The following is a 26,169-nucleotide window of genomic DNA, read 5'->3' on the forward strand; positions in this document are numbered from 1 at the left end:
TCTGGGTGCCCTGAAGGAAGCTTCGTCTGACTTATGTGGAGCCGGCCGGCGGGAATCGGTTGCGTCCGATTGGATCTTTCTGGGATTTGGAATGTGTTGGTGGGAATCAGGCGACGTGCTTGATAAGCTTCTTTGCCTGCCATCTGCCGCGGGCATGCCACGTGGCACTGGCTGGCCGGGTTGGCCTGCCAGCCCACGCGCATGACGGGACGCGACCGCAGGCCGGGCCCGCCACCACGGCGCCTGGGGCGGCGAGCGGATCCGCGACAGCCGAGGTAGGCGGTTGGGCTTCTCCGGGAAGTTAATACGCGCGATATTCGCGCGGTAAAGGTGGGAGCGTGGGGTCATGGGCACAGTTAATCCCACGTTCCCACTCCCACCCCTCGTCTTCGTAGCCCGTAGACTATAAGTAGGGGGAGGAAAGGAAGCGGGAACGCATGCGTGCTCCTCCGCCCCACTCTTTCTTCCATTTCTCCTTCTCCTTGCTGCAGCACCCGAGCCTTGCCAAAGCCCCGCCGCAGCTTGTCTCCATCGAGCTCGTCCGTCCGCTCATCGTCCTCATGGCGCGCATCGAAGCCTGGGACGGCTCCACGGTTCACGAGGACCACATCGACTTCCTCCGCCAGACGCGGCGGCTGCCCCGCGCGGACTACGTGGGGGTTCGTCTCGCGCCAAAGGGGGAGATATCGCCGGCACTGGAGGAGGGCGAGCGGGTCATCTTCCGCTCGCACTGCCTGCGCGGCCTCGGCCTGCCGGCGAGCGGCTTTCTCCGAGCCTTCCTCGAATTCTACAATCTCCAGCCGCACCACCTCACCCCGAACACGGTGGTGCTGCTGTCCGCCTTCGTCACCTTGTGCGAAGGCTTCCTCGGCGTCCTCCCCACCATCGGGCTCTGGGGGGAGTTCTTCTACACCAAGCTTGGCACCATCGTCGCGGGGGTGCCGGCTCAGTGCGGCGCCTTCATCGCGGTGCGGAGGCCGGGGGCCGACAATCCATTTACTCCCATCACGCTGATCCAATCGGTGAAGTTGTGGCGGCAATCGTACTTTTACGTGAAGAGCATCTTCACGGAGGGTGACTGGGTCAACCTGCCGGCTTATGTTGCCGGCCCACCGAATGGGAAGCGGCCTAACCGATCGTACCGGGCCAAGAAGCTGTCGCCTTCAGGAGCCGCCGCCGTCGCACGGCTCCGGGTGATGGTACAGTCAGAGGGCCTGACCGGGTCCGACTTGTTGTCCGCCTTCGTGGCGCGCCGGGTGCTCCCGCTCCAGGGCCGCCCTCACATGGGAAGTCAGATGAGCGGTCATCGGGATCCAAGCCGGCTGTGCACCAAAGAGATGCCTCACGCAGAGGTAGCTCACATGGTGAACTACCTTGCGAACTGCAAGCTCACGGAGGAGTGGCAGTTTGACAAGGAGCCGTATTCCCGTGCCAACCCCCCGCCTATGGTAATTTTCCCTCCCTTCTGTTTTTCTTCCTCTTTGCCGGGTTCCATTTGCCTAATCTAACCATTCGGCTCTTTGGACAGAGCGCTCTCCTCCAGCCGGCAACCGGCGCCGCAGGGCCGGAGCGCCGATTTCTCCCCGATCGAGCAGAGAGCGACGTAGATGACCCCGACTTGGGGGCGGCGGCTTTGGAGGATGATGCCGAGGGAGGAGCCGACATTGCGGGTGGCTCGGGGCTCGAAGCCAGCCTAGAGGACTGGCCAGATGACAACGGGGGGGGGAGTCGTCCCGCATCGCCAGCCGGGCTCCGACCAACAGGGCGTGAGCTCGTCTGGCGCGCCGACAGCCCGAGGCGGCGCGCATAAGCGCAGAGCCGCGCCGAGCCTGTTTGGCAGCCAGCCCAAGAAATCCAGGGGCTCGGCTACGACAACCAAGCGGGACGAAGCGGCCACGAAAGCCGACCGCTTCCGCAAGGTGGTGAAGAGGCCGCCGCTGGTTTCTACGTAAGTTCTGACTTCCTTCGTACTTTCTTTTTTCTAGCCGATCTCATCTGAGTCTTCTCTACTCCATTCCCTTTGATTTAGGGCCCCACTCGTTCCTGAGAAGTCGGCTGCCGCCTCCATCGTGAGGTCGACAGAGACCTCCACCACCACCCGGCGGATCGATCCGGCCACCGACCTCCGGGAGGCGACGGAGCGGAACGCGCGGGAGCTCCGCGAGGAGGCCGCCCGCCTGGAGAAGGCGGAGGCCGCTGCCCTGAAGAAGCTGGCGGAGGCTGAGGCTGCTGATGCAGCGAAGAAGCGGGCTGAGGAAGCCGCACACCGTCTGTCGGTGATGTTCGTCGTCCCCCGGAACTCTGCGCCGCCATCACCGGAGTTTGTGGCGCAGACTGGGGAAACTGGCGGCGAGCACCCTATCATGGAGACGGAGGGCGGCGACGCCGCCATTCCGAATGTAATCGTGCCCCCGCCACCACCTTATGTGGAGGCACGAGACAAGCATCCGGCCGACCCACCGGTGCCGCCGGCCGGGAATGAGATGGTGACGGGCCCGACTCCCGAGGCCCGCACACCCTTGCGCCGTCGGCCTGCGATGGCGGCGTCGGCACCACACCCACTGGAGGTCGGCGCCGCGAGCTCCTCCATCCTGGACACCGAGGCAACCAGCGCCGCACCCGCTGGATGGGCACGGGGAGGCGGGACGACCCACCTGAACAAGGCGGTCCTAGAGGTCCAAGCCAAACTCCGCGCCGAGGCTGATGCTCTCAAGCATTGCAACAAAGCGTTCCTGGAGTCGCGAGAGGCCATCCGGGTATACCTCCCGCTCCTTTATTTTCAATTTTCGTATTGCTTCGTGGGGGCGCGCCAGTGCACCCACTGGGTGTAGTCCCCGAGTTTAGGGTCGGCTACTGAGCAGGCATCCCGAAACTCTAACTTGTAAGCTCCAAGTACTAATATATTTTCTGCAGGACTATCATAACCTCCGCGCGGCCGCCTTCAACTCCAGAGTCCAGGAGTTGGACCAATGCGCCGCCGACTTGTCAAAGAAACGGAGTAAGTCCTCTTCTTTCTGCGAGGGCGCGTTGGCGCACCCGCGGGCTGTAGTCCCCGAGATCCGGGTCGGCTGGTGAGCAGTCGGGCTAGATCTTCCTGGCGCTACATCTTTTTTTGCTGATTGTTGTCGTTTCCTTCTTTTCTGATTTGGCAGAGGCCAACGCCATCCTTCAACGGCAACTGGGCGAAGCCAATGCCGCGCTGCATGCCAAAGAGGTGGACTGCAGCAAGCTGGCTGAAGAATGTGACCGGCTGGCCACGCAGCTAGCGGAGAAGGCGGGGCTTCTCCAGAAGGCCCAGAAGGAGGCGGAGGACAAGGAGGCGGGTCTTCTCGCCGAGTTTGAGATTGAACGCTCCACTTGGACCGACAAGGAGGCGATGCTGACGGCCGGCTTTGGCAAAATCGAGGATATGGTTGACGGTAGGCGACCTTCTTTACTTTTCTTTTAAGTCGCCAGCCTCTAGGCAAGCCGGCTTATTCTCTTCTTGTTCTGACTCTTTTGCTTAGTCCTGGAAGACTTCTTTCCAGGCCAATCTGGTTCCGCCAACCAGGCTATCGAGGCCGACCGTGAAGAACGAAGGGCGGAAGGCAAGCAGATCGCCGCCAATGCCCCTCGCACCCTTCGCGAGCAGCTTCTCAGCATCCAGGCCCGTCTTCGGCCGACTCATCGGATGCTGCGCCGCCTTCAGCGTGTCGGCGCCCAGGCGATAGCCGCCTGGTGGCCCGACAGGCCGGCCCCGTGCACCCCCAGCCGGACTACCGACTGACTGGAGGTGGTGGATGGCCGCCTTGAGGCGTGGAAGGGCTCCCCGGCCTGGGCCGGAGCGCGCCGAGCCTTGGAGTTGGTCAAGGCGTGGTACCCTGGTGAAAGGATCAGGAAGAGGTGTCTAGAGGAGGGTGATTAGACACTAAGTGCCAAAAGTTGCACTTTTTAGTTTCTTTAAGTTGAAGTGGAGTTTAGGCACTAGTTTAACAAACACAATACATATCAAGCAAGCATGCAAAGAGTATATGAGCAGCGGAAAGTAAAGTATGCAACTTGCAAGAATATAAAGGGAATGGTTTGGAGAATTCAAATGCAATTGGAGACACGGATGTTTTTGTCATGGTTCTGATAGGTGGTGCTATCGTACATCCACGTTGATGGAGACTTCAACCCACGGAGGGTGACGGTTGCGCGAGTCCATGGAGGGCTCCACCCACGAAGGTCCATGAAGAAGCAACCTTGTCTATCCCATCATGGCCATCGCCCACGAAGGACTTGCCTCACTAGCGGTAGATCTTCACGAAGTAGGCGATCTCCTTGCCCTTACAAACTCCTTGGTTCAACTCCACAATCTCGTCGGAGGCTCCCAAGTGACACCTAGCCAATCTAAGAGACACCACTCTCCAAGAAGTAACAAATGGTATGTTGATGATGAACTCCTTGCTCTTGTGCTTCAAATGATAGTCTCCCCAACATTCAACTCTCTCTCACAGGATATGGATTTTGTGGAAAGAAGATTTGAATGGAAAGCAACTTGGGGAAGGCTAGAGATCAAGATTCATATGGTAGGAATGGAATATCTTGGCCTCAACACATGAGTAGGTGGTTCTCTCTCAGAAAATGTGTATTGGAAGTGTAGGTATGTTCTGATGGCTCTCTCCACGAATGAAGCGTGGGTGGAGGGGTATATATAGCCTCCACACAAAAACTAACTGTTACACACAATTTACCAATCTCGGTGAGACAAAAGTGAAAAACTCGGTCGGACCGATTTAGCAAACCTAGTGACCGTTAGGGTTTTCGGTGGGACCGACTAGATCAACTCGGTGGAACCGATGTGCTAGGGTTAGGGTAAAACCAAAACTCGGTTTGACCGATTACTCAGACTCGGTGGGACCGATTTGGGTAATAAGCGAAACAGAGAGTTGGCCAAGCAAACTCAGTGGGGCCGATTGCATATCTCGGTGGGACAGAAAATATTGCAACAGGTAACAGAGAGTTTGCAAGCCCATCTCGGTGAGACCGAGATCCCATCGGTGAGAACGAACTGATTAGGGTTTCTGGCAGTGGCTATTTCAACTGAACTCGGTGGCTCCGGATAGAAAGAATCGGTGGGGCCGAGTTTGACTTTTGGTTTAGGGCATATTTGGAAGTGAGAAAGTGGTTGAGGGCTTTGGAGCATATCACTAAGCACTTTGAGCAAGCAAGCCATTAAGCAACACCTCATCCCTCCTTGATAGTATTGGCTTTTCCTATAGACTCAATGTGATCTTGGATCACTAAGATAGAAAATGTGGAGTCTTGAGCTTGGAGCTTGAGCCAATCCTTTATCCTTAGCATTTTGAAGAGGTTCCACATCCTCTAGTCCATGCCACTTCATTGTTGAACTTTATCTGAAACATACTAGGTAAAAGTGTTAGTCCAACAAGAGATATGTTGTCATTAATTACCCAAATCACCTAGGGAGCACTTGTGCTTTCACCTGGGCTAGTTCTAGCCCGGTTGACCATGTTCTGATAGGAGGCCCAGGAGGAGCTGGTGGCGGTGGAGGGCGAACTCGTCAAGCGGGTGGCAGCCATCACCGAGTACATCGACACGGGAGTCTTCACCCCGAAGCCGGCTGAGAACGGCGCCGAGGCGCCCCCAGAATGGTTCGGGCTGAACCCGGAGGAGGGCGAGGACTCGTCCGAGGTGATCGACTCCAGTGAAGAGGGAGAAGACAATGAGGAGGAGGAAGGCGAAGTGGAGGCGCCAGAGGTCGGAGCGGACGGCCAGCCCCAACTCGACCGCGCCTCTAGTAATGAACCGCGCCCGAATGAGCCGGCTGCCGCTGGAGGGGACCAAGCAGGGACCGACCGGCCAGCCGCTCGTCCAGCCGGCGCCACCGACTCAACCACTCCGCTGAACCCGTCCGCCGATCCCTAGGCTGCCACTTTACTTTTTATTTCTCCCTGTTTATTAGCCTCAACGAACTTTGTTAGCTTCGCACAATTCCACCCGTGGGGTGTATTTGAAACTTATGTTGGATATCGGCCAAGGGCCTTTGATGTGTAAATATTTTATCTGAGTTCTACCTTTCCTTGCCTTCTACTCTTTTGGCTTTTTTCCTTTGCCGCCTTCCCTTGGTTGCCGTCTTGCCAACCAAACAGCCGCTCTGCGGACTGTGGCTTGGTTAGGTACTTAGCTACTTTTAGGAAGGCAAGTACTTGGCCGGCTGGAGTTTTCTTGGCAAGTTAAGTAAAAACCGGCTGGCCGGTTGCTTGGCAACCGGTAGGTGAGGCGAGAAGCCGTCTTGAACTATGTAAATGCCTTAAGTCCTTAGCCATTTTTCATGCAAGCGCCCTTTTCACCTTGACTCCTGCCGACCGAACAGCTGCTCTGCAGGCTGCGACCTCTGGCAGGAGAAAGCTAGGGTGCCAACACACTACTTGTCCGGATGCAGGAAGCATCTCATAGTACAAGGCGGCAAGTCCCCGGGTCGACTGGTCGAACCCGGTGCCAGACAGATTAATAAAATAACACGAATGACAGGCGTAACACTTATCATATAGACAAAAGAGGGCAGCCCCCGAGCTCTTCTCGGGGGACCCGGAGTCTTTGTACTTAATAAAAAAGTCGGCGTGATACATACTGCTTTTTAGCTGAAAAACCTTCAAAGAAGGTTCGCATTCCATGGTCACACCGTCTTCTTGCCGGAGTCATCTCTTTTACATGCTCAAGGCTTCTGAGCGTCGATGAGGTACTAGGAGTCATTACTGAAGGAAATATGCCCTAGATGCAATAATAAAGTTTTTATTTATTTCCTTATATCATGATAAATGTTTATTATTCATGCTAGAATTGTATTAATCGGAAACATAATACATGTGTGAATACAAAGACAAACATAGTGTCACTAGTATGCCTCTACTTGACTAGCTCATTGATCAAAGATGGTTATGTTTCCTAACCATAGACATGAGTTGTCATTTGATTAACGGGATCACATCATTAGGAGAATGATGTGATTGACTTGACCCATTTCGTTAGCTTAGCACTTGATCGTTTAGTTTGTTGCTATTGCTTTCTTCATGACTTATACATGTTCCTATGACTATGAGATTATGCAACTCCCGTTTACCCGAGGAACACTTTGTGTGCTACCAAACGTCACAACGTAACTGGGTGATTATAAAGGTGCTCTACAGGTGTCTCCGAAGGTACTTGTTGGGTTGGCGTATTTCGAGATTAGGATTTGTCACTCCGATTGTCGGAGAGGTATCTCTGGGCCCTCTCGGTAATGCACATCACATAAGCCTTGCAAGCATCGCAACTAATAAGTTAGTTGCGGGATGATGTATTACGGAACGAGTAAAGAGACTTGCCGGTAACAAGATTGAACTAGGTATTGAGATACCGACGATCAAATCTCGGGCAAGTAACATACCGATGAGAAAGGGAACAACGTATGTTGTTATGCGGTCTGACCGATAGAAGATCTTCGTAGAATATGTAGGAGCCAATATGAGCATCCAGGTTCCGCTATTGGTTATTGACCGGAGACGTGTCTCGGTCATGTCTACATTGTTCTCGAACCCGTAGGGTCTGCACGCTTAACGTTACGATGATAGTTTCATGATGAGTTTATATATTTTGATGTACCGAAGGTTTTTCGGAGTCCCGGATGTAATCACGGACATAACGAGGAGTCTCGAAATAGTCGAGACATAAAGATTGATATATCGGACGACTATATTCGGACAGAGGAATGGTTCCGGGAGTTATCGGATATAAAACGAAGTACCGGGGGTTACCGGACCCCCCGGGGGTTAATGGGCATCATGGGCCCAAAGTGGAGCAGAGGAGGGGCGGCCAGGGCAGGTTGCGCGCCCCCTCCCCCTCTAGTCCGAATTGGACAAGGAGGGAGGGGCGGCGCCCCCCCTTTCCTTTCTCTCCTCTCTCCCTTCCTTCCCCCTCTCCTAGTTGGACAAGGAAAGGAGGGAGTCCTACTCCCGGTAGGAGTAGGACTCCTCCCTGGCGCGCCTCCTCCTGGCCGGCCACCCCTCCCCCTTGCTCCTTTATATACGGGGGCAGGGGGGCACCTCTAGACACAACAATTGATCCTTGAGATCTATTAGCCGTGTGCGGTGCCCTCCTCCACCATAATCCTCGATAATATTGTGGCGGTGCTTAGGCGAAGCCCTGCGACGGTAGAACATCAAGATCGTCACCACGCCGTCGTGCTGACGGAACTCTTCCCCGACATTCTGCTGGATCGAAGTCTAGGGATCGTCATCGAGCTGAACGTGTGCTAGAACTCGGAGGTGCCGTAGTTTCGGTGCTTGATCGGTCGGGCCGTGAAGACGTACGACTACATCAACCACGTTGTGCTAACGCTTTCGCTTCCGGTCTATGAGGGTACGTAGACAACACTCTCCCCTCTTGTTCCTATGCATCACCATGATCTTGCGTGTGCGTAGGAATTTTTTTGAAATTACTACGTTCCCCAACAGTGCCATCCGAGCCTAGGTTTTATGCGTTGATGTTGTGCACGAGTAGAACACAAGTGAGTTGTGGGCGATATAAGTCATACTGCTTACCAGCATGCCATACTTTGGTTCGGCAGTATTGTTGGATGAAGCGGCCCGGACCGACATTACGCGTACGCTTACGCGAGACTGGTTCTACCGACGTGCTTTGCACACAGGTGGCTGGCGGGTGTCAGTTTCTCCAACTTTAGTTGAACCAAGTGTGGCTACGCCCGGTCCTTGCGAAGGTTAAAACAACACCAACTTGACAAACTATCGTTGTGGTTTTGATGCGTAGGTAAGAACGGTTCTTGCTAAGCCCATAGCAGCCACGTAAAACTTGCAACAACAAAGTAGAGGACGTCTAACTTGTTTTTGCAGGGCATGTTGTGATGTGATATGGTCAAGACATGATGCTAAATTTTATTGTATGAGATGATCATGTTTTGTAACCGAGTTATCGGCAACTGGTAGGAGCCATATGGTTGTCGCTTTATTGTATGCAATGCAATTGCGCTGTAATGCTTTACTTTATCACTAAGCGGTAGCGATAGTCGTGGAAGCATAAGATTGGCGAGACGACAACGATGCTACGATGGTGATCAAGGTGTCGCGCCTGTGACGATGGTGATCATGACGGTGCTTCGAAGATGGAGATCGCAAGCACAAGATGATGTTGGCCATATCATATCACTTATATTGATTGCATGTGATGTTTATCTTTTATGCATCTTATCTTGCTTTGATTGACGGTAGCATTATAAGATGATCCCTCACTAAATTATCAAAGTATAAGTGTTCTCCCTGAGTATGCACCGTTGCGAAAGTTCTTCGTGCTGAGACACCACGTGCTGATCGGATGTGATATGCTCTACGTTCAAATACAACGGGTGCAAAACAGTTGCACACGCGGAATACTCAGGTTAAACTTGACGAGCCTGGCATATAACAGATATGGCCTCGGAAAACGGAGATCGAAAGGTCGAGCGTGAATCATATAGTAGATATGATCAACATATTGATGTTCACCATTGATACTACTCCATCTCACGTGATGATCGGACATGGTTTAGTTGATTTGGATCACGTGATCACTTAGAGGATTAGAGGGATATCTTTCTAAGTGGGAGTTCTTAAGTAATATGATTAATTGAACTTAAATTTATCATGAACTTAGTACCTGATAGTATCTTGCTTGTCTATGTTTGATTGTAGATAGATGGCTCGTGCTATTGTTCCGTTGAATTTTAATGCGTTCCTTGAGAAAGCAAAGTTGAAAGATGATGGTAGCAATTACACGGACTGGGTCCGTAACTTGAGGATTATCCTCATTGCTGCATATAAGAATTACGTCCTAGAAGCACCGCTAAGTGCCAAGCCTGCTGCAGGAGCAACACCAGATGTTATGAACATCTGGCAGAGCAAAGCTAATGACTACTCGATAGTTCAGTGTGCCATGCTTTACGGCTTAGAACCGGGTCTTCAACGACGTTTTGAACGTCATGGAGCATATGAGATGTTCCAGGAGTTGAAGTTAATATTTCAAGCAAATGCCCGGATTGAGAGATATGAAGTCTCCAATAAGTTCTATAGCTGCAAGATGGACGAGAATAGTTCTGTCAGTGAACATATACTCAAAATGTCTGGATATCATAATCACTTGACTCAACTGGGGGTTAATCTTCCTGTTGATAGTGTCATTGACAGAGTTCTTCAATCACTGCCACCAAGCTACAAAAGCTTCGTGATGAACTATAATATGCAAGGGATGAATAAGACTATTCCTGAGCTCTTCGCAATGCTAAAAGCCGCGGAGGTAGAAATCAAGAAGGAGCATCAAGTGTTGATGGTCAATAAGACCACCAGTTTCAAGAAAAAGGGCAAAGGGAAGAAGAAAGGGAACTTCAAGAAGAACAGCAAACAAGTTGCTGCTCAGGAGAAGAAACCCAAGTCTGGACCTAAGCCTGACACTAAGTGCTTCTACTACAAGCAGACTGGTCACTGGAAGCGGAACTGCCCCAAGTATTTGGCGGATAAGAAGGATGGCAAAGTGAACAAAGGTATATGTGATATACATGTTATTGATGTGTATCTTACTAATGCTCGCAGTAGCACCTGGGTATTTGATACTGGTTCTGTTGCTAACATTTGCAACTCGAAACAGGGGCTACGGATTAAGAGAAGATTGGCTAAGGACGAGGTGACGATGCGCATGGGAAATGGTTCCAAAGTCGATGTGATCGTGGTCGGCACGCTACCTCTACATCTACCTTCGGGATTAGTATTAGACCTAAATAATTGTTATTTGGTGCCAGCGTTGAGAATGAACATTTTATCTGGATCTTGTTTGATGCGAGACGGTTATTCATTTAAATCAGAGAATAATGGTTATTCTATTTATATGAGTAATATCTTTTATGGTCATGCACCCTTGAAGAGTGGTCTATTTTTGATGAATCTCGATAGTAGTGCTACACATATTCATAATGTTGAAATCAAAAGATGCAGAGTTGATAATGATTGTGCAACTTATTTGTGGCACTACTGTTTAGGTCATATCGGTGTAAAGCGCATGAAGAAACTCCATACTGATGGACTTTTGGAATCACTTGATTATGAATCACTTGGTACTTGCGAACCGTGCCTCATGGGTAAGATGACTAAAACGCCGTTCTTCGGTACTATGGAGAGAGCAACGGATTTGTTGGAAATCATACATACAGATGTATGTGGTCCAATGAATGTTGAGGCTCATGGTGGATATCGTTATTTTCTCAACTTCACAGATGATTTAAGCAGATATGGGTATATCTACTTAATGAAACATAAGTCTGAAACATTTGAAAAGTTCAAAGAATTTCAGAGTGAAGTTGAAAATCATCGTAACAAGAAAATAAAGTTTCTACGATCTGATCGTGGAGGAGAATATTTGAGTTACGAGTTTGGTCTACATTTGAAACAATGCGGAATAGTTTCGCAACTCACGCCACCCGGAACACCACAACGTAATGGTGTGTCCGAACGCCGTAATCGTACTTTATTAGATATGGTGCGATCTATGATGTCTCTTACTGATTTACCGTTATCGTTTTGGGGTTATGCTTTAGAGACGACTGCATTCGTTAAATAGGACACCATCGAAATCCATTGAGACGACGCCTTATGAACTGTGGTTTGGCAAGAAACCAAAGTTGTCGTTTTTGAAAGTTTGGGGCTGCGATGCTTATGTGAAAAAGCTTCAACCTGATAAGCTCGAACCCAAATCGGAGAAATGTGTCTTCATAGGATACCCAAAGGAGACTGTTGGGTACACCTTCTATCACAGATCCGAAGGCAAGACTTTTGTTGCTAAATTCGGAGTTTTTCTAGAGAAGGAGTTTCTCTCGAAAGAAGTGAGTGGGAGAAAAGTAGAACTTGATGAGGTAACTGTACCTACTCCCTTATTGGAAAGTAGTACATCACAGAAATCGGTTTCTGTGACACCTACACCAATTAGTGAGGAAGCTAATGATCATGAAACTTCAGATCAAGTTACTACCGAACCTTGTAGATCAACCAGAGTAAGATCCGCACCAGAGTGGTACGGTAATCCTCTTCTGGAAGTCATGCTACTAGATCATGATGAACCTACGAACTATGAAGAAGCGATGGTGAGCCCAGATTCCCCAAAATGGCTAGAAGCCATGAAATCTAAGATGGGATCCATGTATGAGAACAAAGTGTGGACTTTGGTTGACTTGCCCGTTGATCGGCAAGCAATTGAGAATAAATGGATCTTCAAGAAGAAGACTGACGCTGACGGTAATGTTACTGTCTATAAAGCTTGACTTGTTGCAAAAGGTTTTCGACAAGTTCAAGGGATTGACTACGATGAGACCTTCTCACCCGTAGCGATGCTTAAGTCTGTCCGAATCATGTTAGCAATTGCCGCATTTTATGATTATGAAATTTGGCAAATAGATGTCAAAACTGCATTCCTGAATGGATTTCTGGAAGAAGAGTTGTATATGATGCAACCAGAAGGTTTTGTCGATCCAAAGGGAGCTAATAAAGTGTGCAAGCTCCAGCGATCCATTTATGGAGTGGTGCAAGCCTCTCGGAGTTGGAATAAACGCTTTGATAGTGTGATCAAAGCATTTGGTTTTGTACAGACTTTTGGAGAAGCCTGTATTTACAAGAAAGTGAGTGGGAGCTCTGTAGCATTTCTGATATTATATGTGGATGAAATATTACTGATTGGAAATGATATAGAATTTCTGGATAGCATAAAGGGATACTTGAATAAGAGTTTTTCAATGAAAGACCTCGGTGAAGCTGCTTACATATTAGGCATTAAGATCTATAGAGATAGATCAAGACGCTTAATTGGACTTTCACAAAGCACATACCTTGACAAGGTTTTGAAGAAGTTCAAAATGGATCAAGCAAAGAAAGGGTTCTTGCCTGTGTTACAAGGTGTGAAGTTGAGTAAGACTCAATGCCCGACCACTGCAGAAGATAGAGAGAAAATGAAAGATGTTCCCTATGCTATAGGCTCTATCATGTATGCAATGATGTGTACCAGACCTGATGTGTGCCTTGCTATAAGTCTAGCAGGGAGGTACCAAAGTAATCCAGGAGTGGATCACTGGACAGCGGTCAAGAACATCCTGAAATACCTGAAAAGGACTAAGGAAATGTTTCTCGTATATGGAGGTGACAAAGAGCTCATCGTAAATGGTTATGTTGATGCAAGCTTTGAAACTGATCCGGACGATTCTAAATCACAAACCGGATACGTGTTTTTACTGAACGGTGGAGCTGTCAGTTGGTGCAGTTCTAAACAAAGCGTCGTGGCGGGATCTACATGTGAAGCAGAGTACATAGCTGCTTCGGAAGCAACAAATGAAGGAGTCTGGATGAAGGAGTTCATATCTGATCTAGGTGTCATACCTAGTGCATCGGGTCCAATGAAAATCTTTTGTGACAATACTGGTGCAATTGCCTTGGCAAAGGAATCCATATTTCACAAGAGAACCAAGCACATCAAGAGACGCTTCAATTCCATTCGGGATTTAGTCCAAGTGGGAGACATAGAAATTTGCAAGATACATATGGATCTGAATGTTGCAGACCCGCTGACTAAGCCTCTTCCACGAGCAAAACATGATCAGCACCAAGGCTCCATGGGTGTTAGAATCATTACTGTGTAATCTAGATTATTGACTCTAGTGCAAGTGGGAGACTGAAGGAAATATGCCCTAGATGCAATAATAAAGTTATTATTTATTTCCTTATATCATGATAAATGTTTATTATTCATGCTAGAATTGTATTAACCGGAAACATAATACATGTGTGAATACATAGACAAACATAGTGTCACTAGTATGCCTCTACTTGACTAGCTCATTGATCAAAGATGGTTATGTTTCCTAACCATAGACATGAGTTGTTATTTGATTAAAGGGATCACATCATTAGGAGAATGATGTGATTGACTTGACCCATTTCGTTAGCTTAGCACTTGATCGTTTAGTTTGTTGCTATTGCTTTCTTCATGACTTATACATGTTCCTATGACTATTAGATTATGCAAATCCCGTTTACCGGAGAAACACTTTGTGTTCTACCAAATGTCACAACGTAACTGGGTGATTATAAAGGTGCTCTACAGGTGTCTCCGAAGGTACTTGTTGGGTTGGCGTATTTCGAGATTATGATTTGTCACTCCGATTGTCGGAGAGGTATCTCTGGGCCCTCTCGGTAATGCACATCACATAAGCCTTGCAAGCATCGCAACTAATAAGTTAGTTGCGGGATGATGTATTACGGAACGAGTAAAGATACTTGCCGGTAACGAGATTGAACTAGGTATTGAGATACCGACGATCAAATCTCGGGCAAGTAACATACCGATGACAAAAGGAACAAAGTATGTTGTTATGCGGTCTGACCGATAAAAGATCTTCGTAGAATATGTAGGAGCCAATATGAGCATCCAGGTTCCGTTATTGGTTATTGACTGGAGACGTGTCTCGGTCATGTCTACATTGTTCTCGAACCCGTAGGGTCCGCACGCTTAACGTTACGATGACAGTTTCATTATGAGTTTATATATTTTGATGCACCGAAGGTTGTTCGGAGTCCCGGATGTAATCACGGACATAACGAGGAGTCTCGAAATAGTCGAGACATAAAGATTGATATATTGGACGACTATATTCGGACACAGGAATGGTTTCGGGAGTTATCGGATATAAAACGGAGTACGGGGGTTACCGGAACCCCCCCAGGGTTTAATGGGCCTCATGGGCCCCAAGTGGAGCAGAGGAGGGGCGGCCAGGGCGGGCTGCGCACCCCTCCCCCTCTAGTCCGAATTGGGCAAGGAGGGAGGGGCGGCGCTCCCCCCTTTCCTTTCTCTCCTCTCTCCCTTCCTTCCCCCTCTCCTAGTTGGACAAGGAAAGGAGGGAGTCCTACTCCCGCTAGGAGTAGGACTCCTCCCTGGCGCGCCTCCTCCTGGCCGGCCGGCCCTCCCCCTTGCTCCTTTATATACGGGGGCAGGGGGCACCTCTAGACACAACAATTGATCCTTGAGATCTATTAGCCGTGTGCGGTGCCCTCCTCCACCATAATCCTCGATAATATTGTAGCAGTGCTTAGGCGAAGCCCTGCGACGGTAGAACATCAAGATCGTCACCACACCGCCGTGCTGACGGAACTCTTCCCCGACATTCTGCTGGATCGGAGTCTGGGGATCGTCATCGAGCTGAACATGTGCTAGAACTCGGAGGTGTCGTAGTTTCGGTGCTTGATCGGTCGGGCCGTGAAGACGTACGACTACATCAACCGCGTTGTGCTAATTCTTCCGCTTCCGGTCTACGAGGGTACGTAGACAACACTCTCCCCTCTCGTTGCTATGCATCACCATGATCTTGCGTGTGCGTAGGAATTTTTTTGAAATTACTACGTTCCCCAACAGTTACCCAACACCTTGCTGATGATGAAGGGGCCTTCTCAAGGTGCCGAGAGCTTGTGCTGGCCGGCTGTTCGCTGGATCAGCCGGAGCACAAGGTCTCCTTCTAGGAAGGATCTTGGCTTGACCTTTCAGTTGTAGTATCAGCGCAGGCTCTCCTGGTAGATGGTGGACTTGCTGAGTGCCAACAGCCGGCCCTCTTCCAGCAGATCGACGCCGTCTTGTCATGCTTCTTCTGCCTCCTCTTTGGTGTACATGGTGACTCGAGGGGAGTCGAATTCTATGTTCGTCGGGATGATGCTTCGGCACCGTAGATGAGAAAGAAAGGCGTAAAGCCGGTTGACTTGTTCGGAGTTGTGCACAGGCTCCAGAGGACGACCGGAAGCTCGTCGAGCCAGCAGCCGACCGACCGCTCCAGAGGCTCGACCAGCCCATGAGTCCTTCTTGCAAACAATATGTACATCAGCAAGAATTTCTCATACACATGACCATGATGCATATACTTACCTTGTGGTCTTGAGTTGGCTAGGATGTGATGAACCTGCGTAAACAAGGTTTGATAACACAGATGCACCTACTAGCTAGAGCAAAGAAAAGAAACCACAAGAGTACCAAGACTGGGATGACATGTAGAGTGAGTACAGAGTACCATGATAGGTATTGACATGTCCCCAAAGAGAAGGATATGCAATGAATTTAAGAATTTTCTTTCCCTTGGATGTCTTGCTCCCCCTGAATCTAGCATGGGATACTGGGAGAAGATAGGGAACAGAAAAACAGAGCTCAAAGAAACAAATGAACAGAGCTAATGCAAATAAGCACATATGAACATGTCTTTCCCCCAAGAAGACATGTAGCATCTCTCCTCTTGAACATCAAGCATCTGGGATCCTTGAAGATTACTCTTTCCTGGAGTATTCCCTCCCCTAGAGATCTCCCCCTAGAGATATGATTAAGCTTTGATGTGATCTCTCTCTCCCCCTTTGACATCAATTTCCAAGAAGGGTCTTCTGGAATTTGTTGTGAATGGGTTCGGTCCTTGAATCACAGTACAAAGCATTAAGGTAAATGTGATGCTTGCAGAGGACAAGATTCATTGAGTGGAGCTGGATCAAGAATAAAGCAGGAATAAATGGCAAAATGTTTTTCCTGTAGTGAAATCGGTGTCACCGAGTTGTATGCTTCGGTTGCTCCGAAAATCTTCGGTTAGACCGGAAACATGAAACCGGTGGGACCGAGTTCATCACAAAAAAACACTTGTCACCTCAGCTCACTAGACAAATAAGATCTCACAAAGATTTGCAATGAATTGGATGCAGAAAAATGCAGAACAAAGAACAAAGAAAAGAAACTAAAAGGTCTAGATGAAGTTTGAAAGGGGAAACAAATATGCATGAGACAAGTGCAAGAACACAGAAAAGAACACAAGAGAACTTCATCTAGAGTTGGGCGGTGACAAAGTCACCTATGTTAGAGTACATTGACTTAGGAGTCAAGTGAGATCACTTGATCATAGGTCGTACTCATCGTTTAAGCTCAAAATGGGGTTACCATTTTTTGTTTAAGTATCTTGATGTATTCACATCTTGTCAAGTTGCTTTGACTCATGACTTGGAGTAAAGCTACTCTAAGATGGAATAACATACCTTGGGTCGCGGTGTTGATCTTGATCATGTAGTTGAACTTGTGTGGGTTGCTCAAGGTTGATGTAGCCCATCAAGAGTTGGGAGCGCCCTTTGGATTTTGAGTTCATCTACCTACATGGGTTAGTTTTCTCAAGGAAGAGCACTTGTGTATCCAACATGACAATCATGAAACTCAACATAGAATTTGTCAAAGGATATGTTTGAGAGGTTTCGTGCTTCCTTGTCATCAATCACCATTGTGTAGAGACTTGATGATGTAGAGATTGCTCAAGATGTGAGTGAATTGCAATCTCATAGAATTAGATTCATCCAAGTAACTACAAGGGTTAGATAACATGCAAAATGCAAATTTTCAAGACATAAGATAATCATCAAAATATTAAGTGATTAGTCATGAGCTCAAGTCTTGCATGTATCCAATGGAGTTCCTACTCCAAGTTTAAAGCGTCAATGATGTTCAATTCACCTCTTAACCTGCAAAACACTTTCTCATCAAGTGGTTTGGTGAATATATCTGCTAACTGCTTATCGGTGCGAACATGCTTAAGGTTTATGTCACCCTTAGCAACATGATCTCGAATAAAATGATGACGAACTTCGATATGCTTAGTTTGAGAGCGTTGCACGGGATTGTGAGCAATCTTGATAGCACTTTCATTGTCACAAAGCAATGGAACATGTTTCACATATATCCCATAATCTTTAAGAGTCTGGGTCATCCAGAGTAATTGAGCACAACATGAACCCGCAGCAATGTATTCCGCTTCAGCGGTGGATAAGGATACTGAGTTTTGTTTCTTGGAATACCAAGACACAAGAGATCTACCAAGGAATTGACAAGTATCCGAAGTGGACTTCCTATCAACCTTGTCACCGGCATAGTCCGAGTCGGAGTAGCCAACAAGATCAAAGGAAGCTCTCTTTGCATACCAAATGCCAAAATTTGGTGTATGTATTAAGTATCTCACTATCCTTTTCACGGCCTTAAGATGACATTCCTTAGGAGCAGCTTGATATCGTGCACACATTCACACACTTAACATGATATCGGGACATGAAGCACATAGATATAATAATGAACCAATCATAGAGCGATAAACTTTTTGATCAACCGGTTCACCATCTTTGGTCAAATCAAGATGTCCACTAGTAGGCATGGGTGTAGTCATGCCTTTGCATTCTTGCATATTGAACTTCTTGAATAAGTCCTTGGTGTACTTCGTTTCAGAGACAAAGGTGCCTTACTTAGTTTGCTTGATTTGCAAACCAAGAAAGAATTTGAGTTCACTGATCATAGACATCTCAAACTTCTTCGACATTAGCTTCCCAAACTTTTCACTAAAATGAGGGTTAGTTGATCCAAATATAATATCATCAACATAAATTTGGCATACAAATAGTTCTCCATTAACCCTTTTAATAAAAAGAGTAGAATCTATTTTTTCCAATTTCAAAGCCTTTTTCAATAAGGAACTTGGTCAAGCATTTATACCATGCTCTAGGAGCTTGTTTAAGACCATAAAGGGCTTTGTGAAGTTTGTAAACATGATTAGGTTTCTTAGGGTTGACAAAGCCGGGAGGTTGCTTAACATAAACTTCCTCTTCAATTTCACCATTTAGAAAAGCACTTTTAATGTCCATTTGGTACAAGGTGATATTATGGTGATTAGCATAGGCAAGTAAGATGCGAATGGAATCAAGTCTAGCAACGGGAGCATATGTCTCACCATAGTCCATACCTTCGACTTGTGTGTAGCCTTGGGCGACAAGACGCACTTTGTTGCGAACCACTTGTCCATCTTCATATTGCTTGTTGCGAAACACCCATTTGGTACCGATGATGTTGTGGTTGTTGTCGGGCTTTTCAACCAATGTCCACACTTGATTTCTCTCAAAGTTGTGTAGCTCTTCATGCATAGCATTTATCCAATCCGGATCTTCCAATGCTTCTTCAACCTTCATAGGTTCAATATGAGAGATGAATGAATAGTGTTCACAAAAGTTAGCTAAACGAGTTTTTGAGCGAGTGATTCTCCCGGTTTGGATATCATTGTAGATTTTCTCCACAGGATGATCTTTAGCAATTCTTGCTCGAACTCGTGAAAGCTTTTGCTTGGGTCTTTGTTGAACATCTTCTTCATCTTGTTCTTCTTCTTGGCCTTCTTCATTGTTGGCGTTGTCGTTCTCTTGTCGTGATGGAGAAGGAGGTTGTTGACGTTCGTCTTGGTGCACTTCCTCGTTTTCTTCTTCTTGGTGTGTCCCACTCGTGGATGCTTCCGTGTCAACTCTTGGTTCACCTTGTCGTGTGGTAGAAGCTTCCACTTGGACGGACGAGGTACTCTCCTTCACCTCCATTGGACGAATCTTGCCGATAGACAAGTCTTGGATTGCTTCCGAGGGATCTTTGTCTCCTACATCAATTGGCAATTGCTCTACTTGCGAGCCATTAGATTCATCAAACTTCACATCTACCGTTTCTTCAACCTTTCGGGTGAAATTGTTGTAGACACGGTATGTGTGAGAGTTTGAGCCATAACCAAGTAGGAAACCTTCATGAGACTTAGGAGCAAATTTCGAACGACGATGCTTATCAAGAATGTAGCACTTTGAGCCGAATACTCGAAAGTATCCAACTTGGGGTTTGTTACCGGTGAGGAGCTCGTATGCCGTCTTGCCGAGTAGCTTGTGAAGATATAAGCGATTTGTTGCATGACAAGCTGTCTCTACCGCTTCTGCCCAAAAGTGTTTTGGCGTCTTGTACTCATCAAGCATCATTCTTGCCATCTCGATAAGAGTCCGGTTCTTCCTCTCAACAACTCCATTTTGTTGAGGTGTGTACGTAGCCGAGAACTCATGTGCGATCCCTTCTTCGTCAAGAAAGGTGTCCACATTTGCGTTCTTGAACTCCGTTCCGTTGTCACTTCGAACCTTCTTGATCTTCACGTCAAATTGATTTTGGGCCTTCCTAGCAAAGTTTTTGAAGATCTTTTGGACCTGTGATTTGTCATCAAGAAATAACACCCACGTAAATCTTGAAAAATCATCAACTATGACCAGACCAAATGAGTTACCACCGAGACTCTTGTAGGCATTTGGACCAAAGAGATCCATGTGAAGTAGCTCGAGTGGTATTCTTGTGGTCATGATGTTCTTAGCGTGATGACTTCCTACAACTTGTTTCCCTGCTTGACAAGCACTTCAAAGTCTATCCTTGTCAAATATGACATCGTTAACGCCAAGGATATGATTTCCTTTAATGAGTTTGTCAAGGTTTCGCATGCCCACATGGCCTAGCCTTCTATGCCACAACCAGTCTTTAGAAGATTTAGCAATTAAGCAAGTTTTAGGTTGAGCCTTTTTAGTGACATCAACAATGTAAAGATCTCCTCTACGTATACCGGTAAAGACCATTTTATGATTATCTCTACGAAACACTTGGCAGTCTACTTCAGTAAATAGGACATTGAAACCGAAATCAGCAAGTCTAGATACTGAAAGTAAGTTGTAGCCAAGAGATTCAACGAGCATGAAATTTTGTATGGAGCTATCATGTGAGATGTCCACCTTACCAAGGCCAACCACCTTACCCTTTGAATTATCACCAAAAGTGGCATACTTTCGAGGGCCGTCATTTTCAGCAAGCTCACGGAACATGTCTTTATCTCCGGTCATATGATCAGTACATCCACTATCAAGGACCCATTCCTTTCCTCCAGCCATGTAGCCACGAAGATTTTCCACAAGACCAAAGTGTCTCATCGCATCATCGAGATCATAGTCACTATCATCATCCTCATCCGAGTATTCATGTTCAACATCATCTTGTGATTGATCAATTCCTAGAGAGGGCAATTCATTAGATAACTGATCATTTCTATAATTATCCTTATGAATTCTAATAGCTCTAGAAATGATATTGCTAATGATTCCAACATCTCCTTTGGCACTCGTAAGATTAGTAAGCTCAATTAAGCAGTCGCTAAATTTGGGATCATTGGAACTCATCTTAATCAAGGCAATAGACTTATGGAGGAATTCATCTAGATATTTCAAGGAATAATTAGGAAAGAGTTCCTCAAGAAATTTCCATATGGTGTAGGCACACTTAAGAGTCGGCAAACATCCAATCAAGTTTCTAGGCAAGCCTCTAGTGATAAGATTAACAGTTCTAAGATTGCGAATCATGTCAATTGATTCATCAAGGGTAGGATGCATGGGATCAACATGAGGTGCACAAGGGCTAGCAATATTCTTGTTCAAGTGATATTCATTGAAAATCTCAAGCATTTCATTTTTCCACTCATGAAAATATTCTCCATCAAGAATAGGCACTTTACGCCTAAGACTCCCCAAAGTAGACTCATCCATCTTCCTCCAATGGTGTTTAAACCAAGGCAATGGAGACCAAAGCTCTGACACCAATTGAAAGGATCGAGAAGAGGTGTCTAGAGGGGGGGTGATTAGACACTAAGTGCCAAAAGTTGCAGTTTTTAGTTTCTTTAAGTTGAACTGGAGTTTAGGCACTAGTTTAACAAACACAATACATATCAAGCAAGCATGCAAAGAGTATATGAGCAGCGGAAAGTAAAGCATGCAACTTGAAAGAATGTAAAGGGAAGGGTTTGGAGAATTCAAACGCAATTGGAGACACGGATGTTTTTGTCGTGGTTCCGATAGGTGGTGCTATCGTACATCCACGTTGATGGAGACTTCAACCCATGGAGGGTAACGGTTGCGCGAGTCCATGGAGGGCTCCACCCATGAAGGGTCCATGAAGAAGCAACCTTGTCTATCCCATCATGGCCATCGCCCATGAAGGACTTGCCTCACTAGCGGTAGATCTTCACGAAGTAGGCGATCTCCTTGCCCTTACAAACTCCTTGGTTCAACTCCAAAATCTTGTCGGAGGCTCCCAAGTGACACCTAGCCAATCTAGGAGACACCACTCTCCAAGAAGTAACAAATGGTGTGTCGATGATGAACTCCTTGCTCTTGTGCTTCAAATGATAGTCTCCCCAACACTCAACTCTCTCTCACAGGATATGGATTTGGTGGAAAGAAGATTTGAGTGGAAAGCAACTTGGGGAAGGCTAGAGATCAAGATTCATATGGTAGGAATGGAATATCTTGACCTCAACACATGAGTAGGTGGTTCTCTCTCAGAAAATGTGTATTGGAAGTGTAGGTATGTTCTGATGGCTCTCTCCACGAATGAAGAGTGGGTGGAGGGGTATATATAGCCTCCGCACAAAAACTAACCGTTACACACAATTTACCAATCTCGGTGAGACCGAAGTGAAAAACTCGGTCGGACCGATTTAGCAAACCTAGTGACCGTTAGGGTTTTTGGTGGGACCGACTAGATCAACTCGGTGGAACCGATGTGCTAGGGTTAGGGTAAAACCAAAACTCGGTTTGACCGATTACTCAGACTCGGTGGGACCGATTTGGGTAATAAGCGAAACAGAGAGTTGGCCAAGCAAACTCGATGGGGCCGATTGCATATCTCGGTGGGACCGAAAATATTGCAACAAGTAACAAAGAGTTTGCAAGCCCATCTCGGTGAGACCGAGATCCCACCGGTGAGACCGAGATCCCATCGGTGAGACCAAACTGATTAGGGTTTCTAGTAGTGGCTATTTCAACTGTACTCGGTGGCTCCGGATAGAAAGAATCGGTGGGTCCGAGTTTGACTTTTGGTTTAGGGCATATTTGGAAGTGAGAAAGTGGTTGAGGGCTTTGGAGCATATCACTAAGCACTTTGAGCAAGCAAGCAATTAAGCAACACCTCATCCCTCCTTGATAGTATTGGCTTTTCCTATAGACTCAATGTGATCTTGGATCACTAAGATAGAAAATGTGGAGTCTTGAGCTTGGAGCTTGAGCCAATCCTTTGTCCTTAGCATTTTGAAGAGGTTCCACATCCTCTAGTCCATGCCACTTCATTGTTGAACTTTATCTGAAACATACTAGGTAAAAGTGTTAGTCCAACAAGAGATATGTTGTCATTAATTACCCAAATCACCTAGGGAGCACTTGTGCTTTCACCTGGGCTAGATCTAACCCGGTTGACCACGTTCTGACAGGAGGCCCAGGAGGAGCTGGTGGCGGTGGAGGGCGAACTCATCAAGCGGGCGGCAGCCATCACCGAGTACATCGACACGGGAGTCTTCATCCCGGAGCCGGCTGAGAACGGCGCCGAGGCGCCCCCAGAATGGTTCGGGCTGAACCCGGAGGAGGGCGAGGACTCGTCCGAGGTGATCGACTCCAGTGAAGAGGGAGAAGACGATGAGGAGGAGGAAGGCGAAGAGGAGGCGCCAGAGGTCGGAGCGGACGGCCAGCCCCAACTCGACCGCGCCTCTAGCAATGAACCGCGCCTGAATGAGCCGGCTGCCGCTGGAGGGGACCAAGCGGGGACCGCCAGCCGGCCGCTCGTCCAGCCGGCGCCATCGACTCCACCGAACCCGTCCGCCGATCCCTAGGCTGCCACTTTACTTTTTATTTCGCCCTATTTATTAGCCTCAACGAACTTTGTTAGCTTCTCACAATTCCACCCGTGGGGTGTATTTGAAACTTATGTTGGATGTCGGCCAAGGGCCTTTGATGTGTAAATATTTTATCTAAGTTCTACCTTTCCTTGCCTTCTACTCTTTTGGCTTTTTCCTTTGCCGCCTTCCCTTGGTTGCCGTCTTGCCAACCGAACAGCCGCTCTGCGGACTGTGGCTTGGTTAAGTACTTAGCTACTTTTAGGAAGGCAAGTACTTGGCCGGCTAGAGTTTTCTTGGCAAGTTAAGTAAAAACCGGCTGGCCGGTTGCTTGGCAACCGGTTGGTGAGGCGAGAAGCCGTCTTGAACTATGTAAATGCCTTAAGTCCTTAGCCATTTTTCATGCCAGCGCCCTTTTCGCCTTGACTCCTGCCGACCGAACAGCTGCTCTGCAGGCTGCGACCTCTGGCAGGAGAAAGCTAGGGTGCCAACACACTACTTGTCCGGATGGAGGAAGCGTCTCATAGTACAAGGCGGCAAGTCCCCGGGTCGACTGGTCGAACCCGGTGCCAGACAGATTAATGAAATAACACGAATGACAGGCGTAACACTTATCATATAGACAAAAGAGGGCAGTCCCCGAGCTCTTCTCGGGGGACCCGGAGTCTTTGTACTTAATACAAAAGTCGGCGTGATACATACTGCTTTTTAGCTGAAAAACCTTCGAAGAAGGTTCGCATTCCATGGTCGCTCCGTCTTCTTGCCGGAGTCATCTCTTTTACGTGCTCGAGGCTTCTGAGCGTCGATGAGGTAGTAGGAGTCATTACCCAACACCTTGCTGATGATGAAGGGGCCTTCCCAAGGTGCCGAGAGCTTGTGCTGGCCGGCTGTTCGCTGGATCAGCCGGAGCACAAGGTCTCCTTCTAGGAAGGATCTTGGCGTGACCTTTCGGTTGTAGTATCGGCGCAAGCTCTGTTAGTAGATGGTGGACCTGCTGAGTGCCAATAGCTGGCCCTCTTCCAGTAGATCGACGCCGTCTTGTCGTGCTTCTTCTGCCTCCTCTTCGGTGTAAATGGTGACTCGAGGGGAGTCGAATTCTATGTCCGCCGGGATGACGGCTTCGGCACCGTAGACGTGAAAGAAAGGCGTAAAGCCGGTTGACTTGTTCGAAGTTGTGCGCAGGCTCCAGAGGACGGCCGGAAGCTCGTCGAGCCAGCAGCCGACCGACCGCTCCAGAGGCTCGACCAGTCGGGGCTTGATGCTAGATAAAATGAGGCTGTTTGCTCGCTCCACTTGGCCATTTGACTGCGGATGGGCAACAAACGCTAGGTCCAGTTGGATGCCCTGTGTCGCACAGAAATGGGCCAAGGCACCTTGGGCGAAGTTCATGCCATTGTCGGTGATGATGCTGTGTGGTATGCCATTCCGGATGGTGATGTCGGAGATGAAAGTCACATTAGTCGGACCATTCAAATTCTTCATTGGTTTTGCTTCTATCCACTTGGTGAACTTGTCCACCGCGACAAGCAGATCAGTCAAGCCACCTCTTGCTGTCTTGAATGGTCCCACCATATCCAAGCCCCAGACGGCAAAGGGCTAGGCGATGGGAATAGTCTTGAGTGCAGAAGCCTACTGGTGAGGCTTTGAATGAAACTTCTGGCACCCTTTGCATTTCTAGACCAGGTCCTTGGCGTCTTCTAGGGCAGTCGGCCAGAAAAAACCATGGCGGAAAGCCTTGGCCACCAGAGCCCTTGAGGCCGCGTGGTGACCACACTCGCCCTGATGGATATCTTTGAGGATTTCCTGGCCTTGCTCTGGCTTGACGCAGTGCTGGTAAACACCAGTGACACTGCGCCTCACAAGCTCTCTGATGACTATGGTGTATGCTGCCGCCCGGCGTTGCACTTGCCGGGTCGAGATCTCGTCGGTTGGCAGCTCTTTTTTCACCAAAAAATTGAGGATGGCCTGGGCCCATGAAGGTGCTGCAATTTCTTCGACTGCCAGGACTGCCACCTGTACGAGGGTGGCTGGGCTGGGAGGCGGTGGGTTGGAGTCAGCCACCGCTTGCTGAGTTGATGAAGTCCCCGGGCCGACTGCTGCAGTCCCCGGGTTGTCCGCCGAAGTTCCTGCGTCGGTTGGAGGGGCTCTCAAGTCGGTTCCGACTGCTTCAGGAGGAGCCGGCGCAAATATGGAATCTGACTCTGGTGATGGCTTGACAGACGGCTTGAGGAGTCGTTGTAAGGCAACGCCGGTTGGTATTGCTTGCCGGGTGGAGCCGATTCGTGCCAAGGCGTCGACTTGCTCATTGTCATTTCTTGGCACATGAAGGAACTCGCACCCTTCAAAGTATCCACTGAGTTGTTGTACGAGAAAGCGGTAGTTGGTCATATTTGCATCCTTTGTGTCCCAGTCGCCTAATGACTGTTGGACCACCAAATCGGAGTCTCCGTAACACAGGATCCGACGAATGCCGAGTTCCTTGGCCAGCCGGAGCCCGTGAATGAGTGCTTCGTATTCAGCAACATTGTTGGAGGCGGCAAAGTGAATTTGCAGCGCATATCTGAGCGTGTCGCCCTTGGGGGAGGTTAGGA

The sequence above is a fragment of the Triticum urartu genome, chromosome 5 (genome assembly GCF_003073215.2).
Source record: "Triticum urartu cultivar G1812 chromosome 5, Tu2.1, whole genome shotgun sequence".
Lineage (NCBI taxonomy): Eukaryota > Viridiplantae > Streptophyta > Magnoliopsida > Poales > Poaceae > Triticum > Triticum urartu.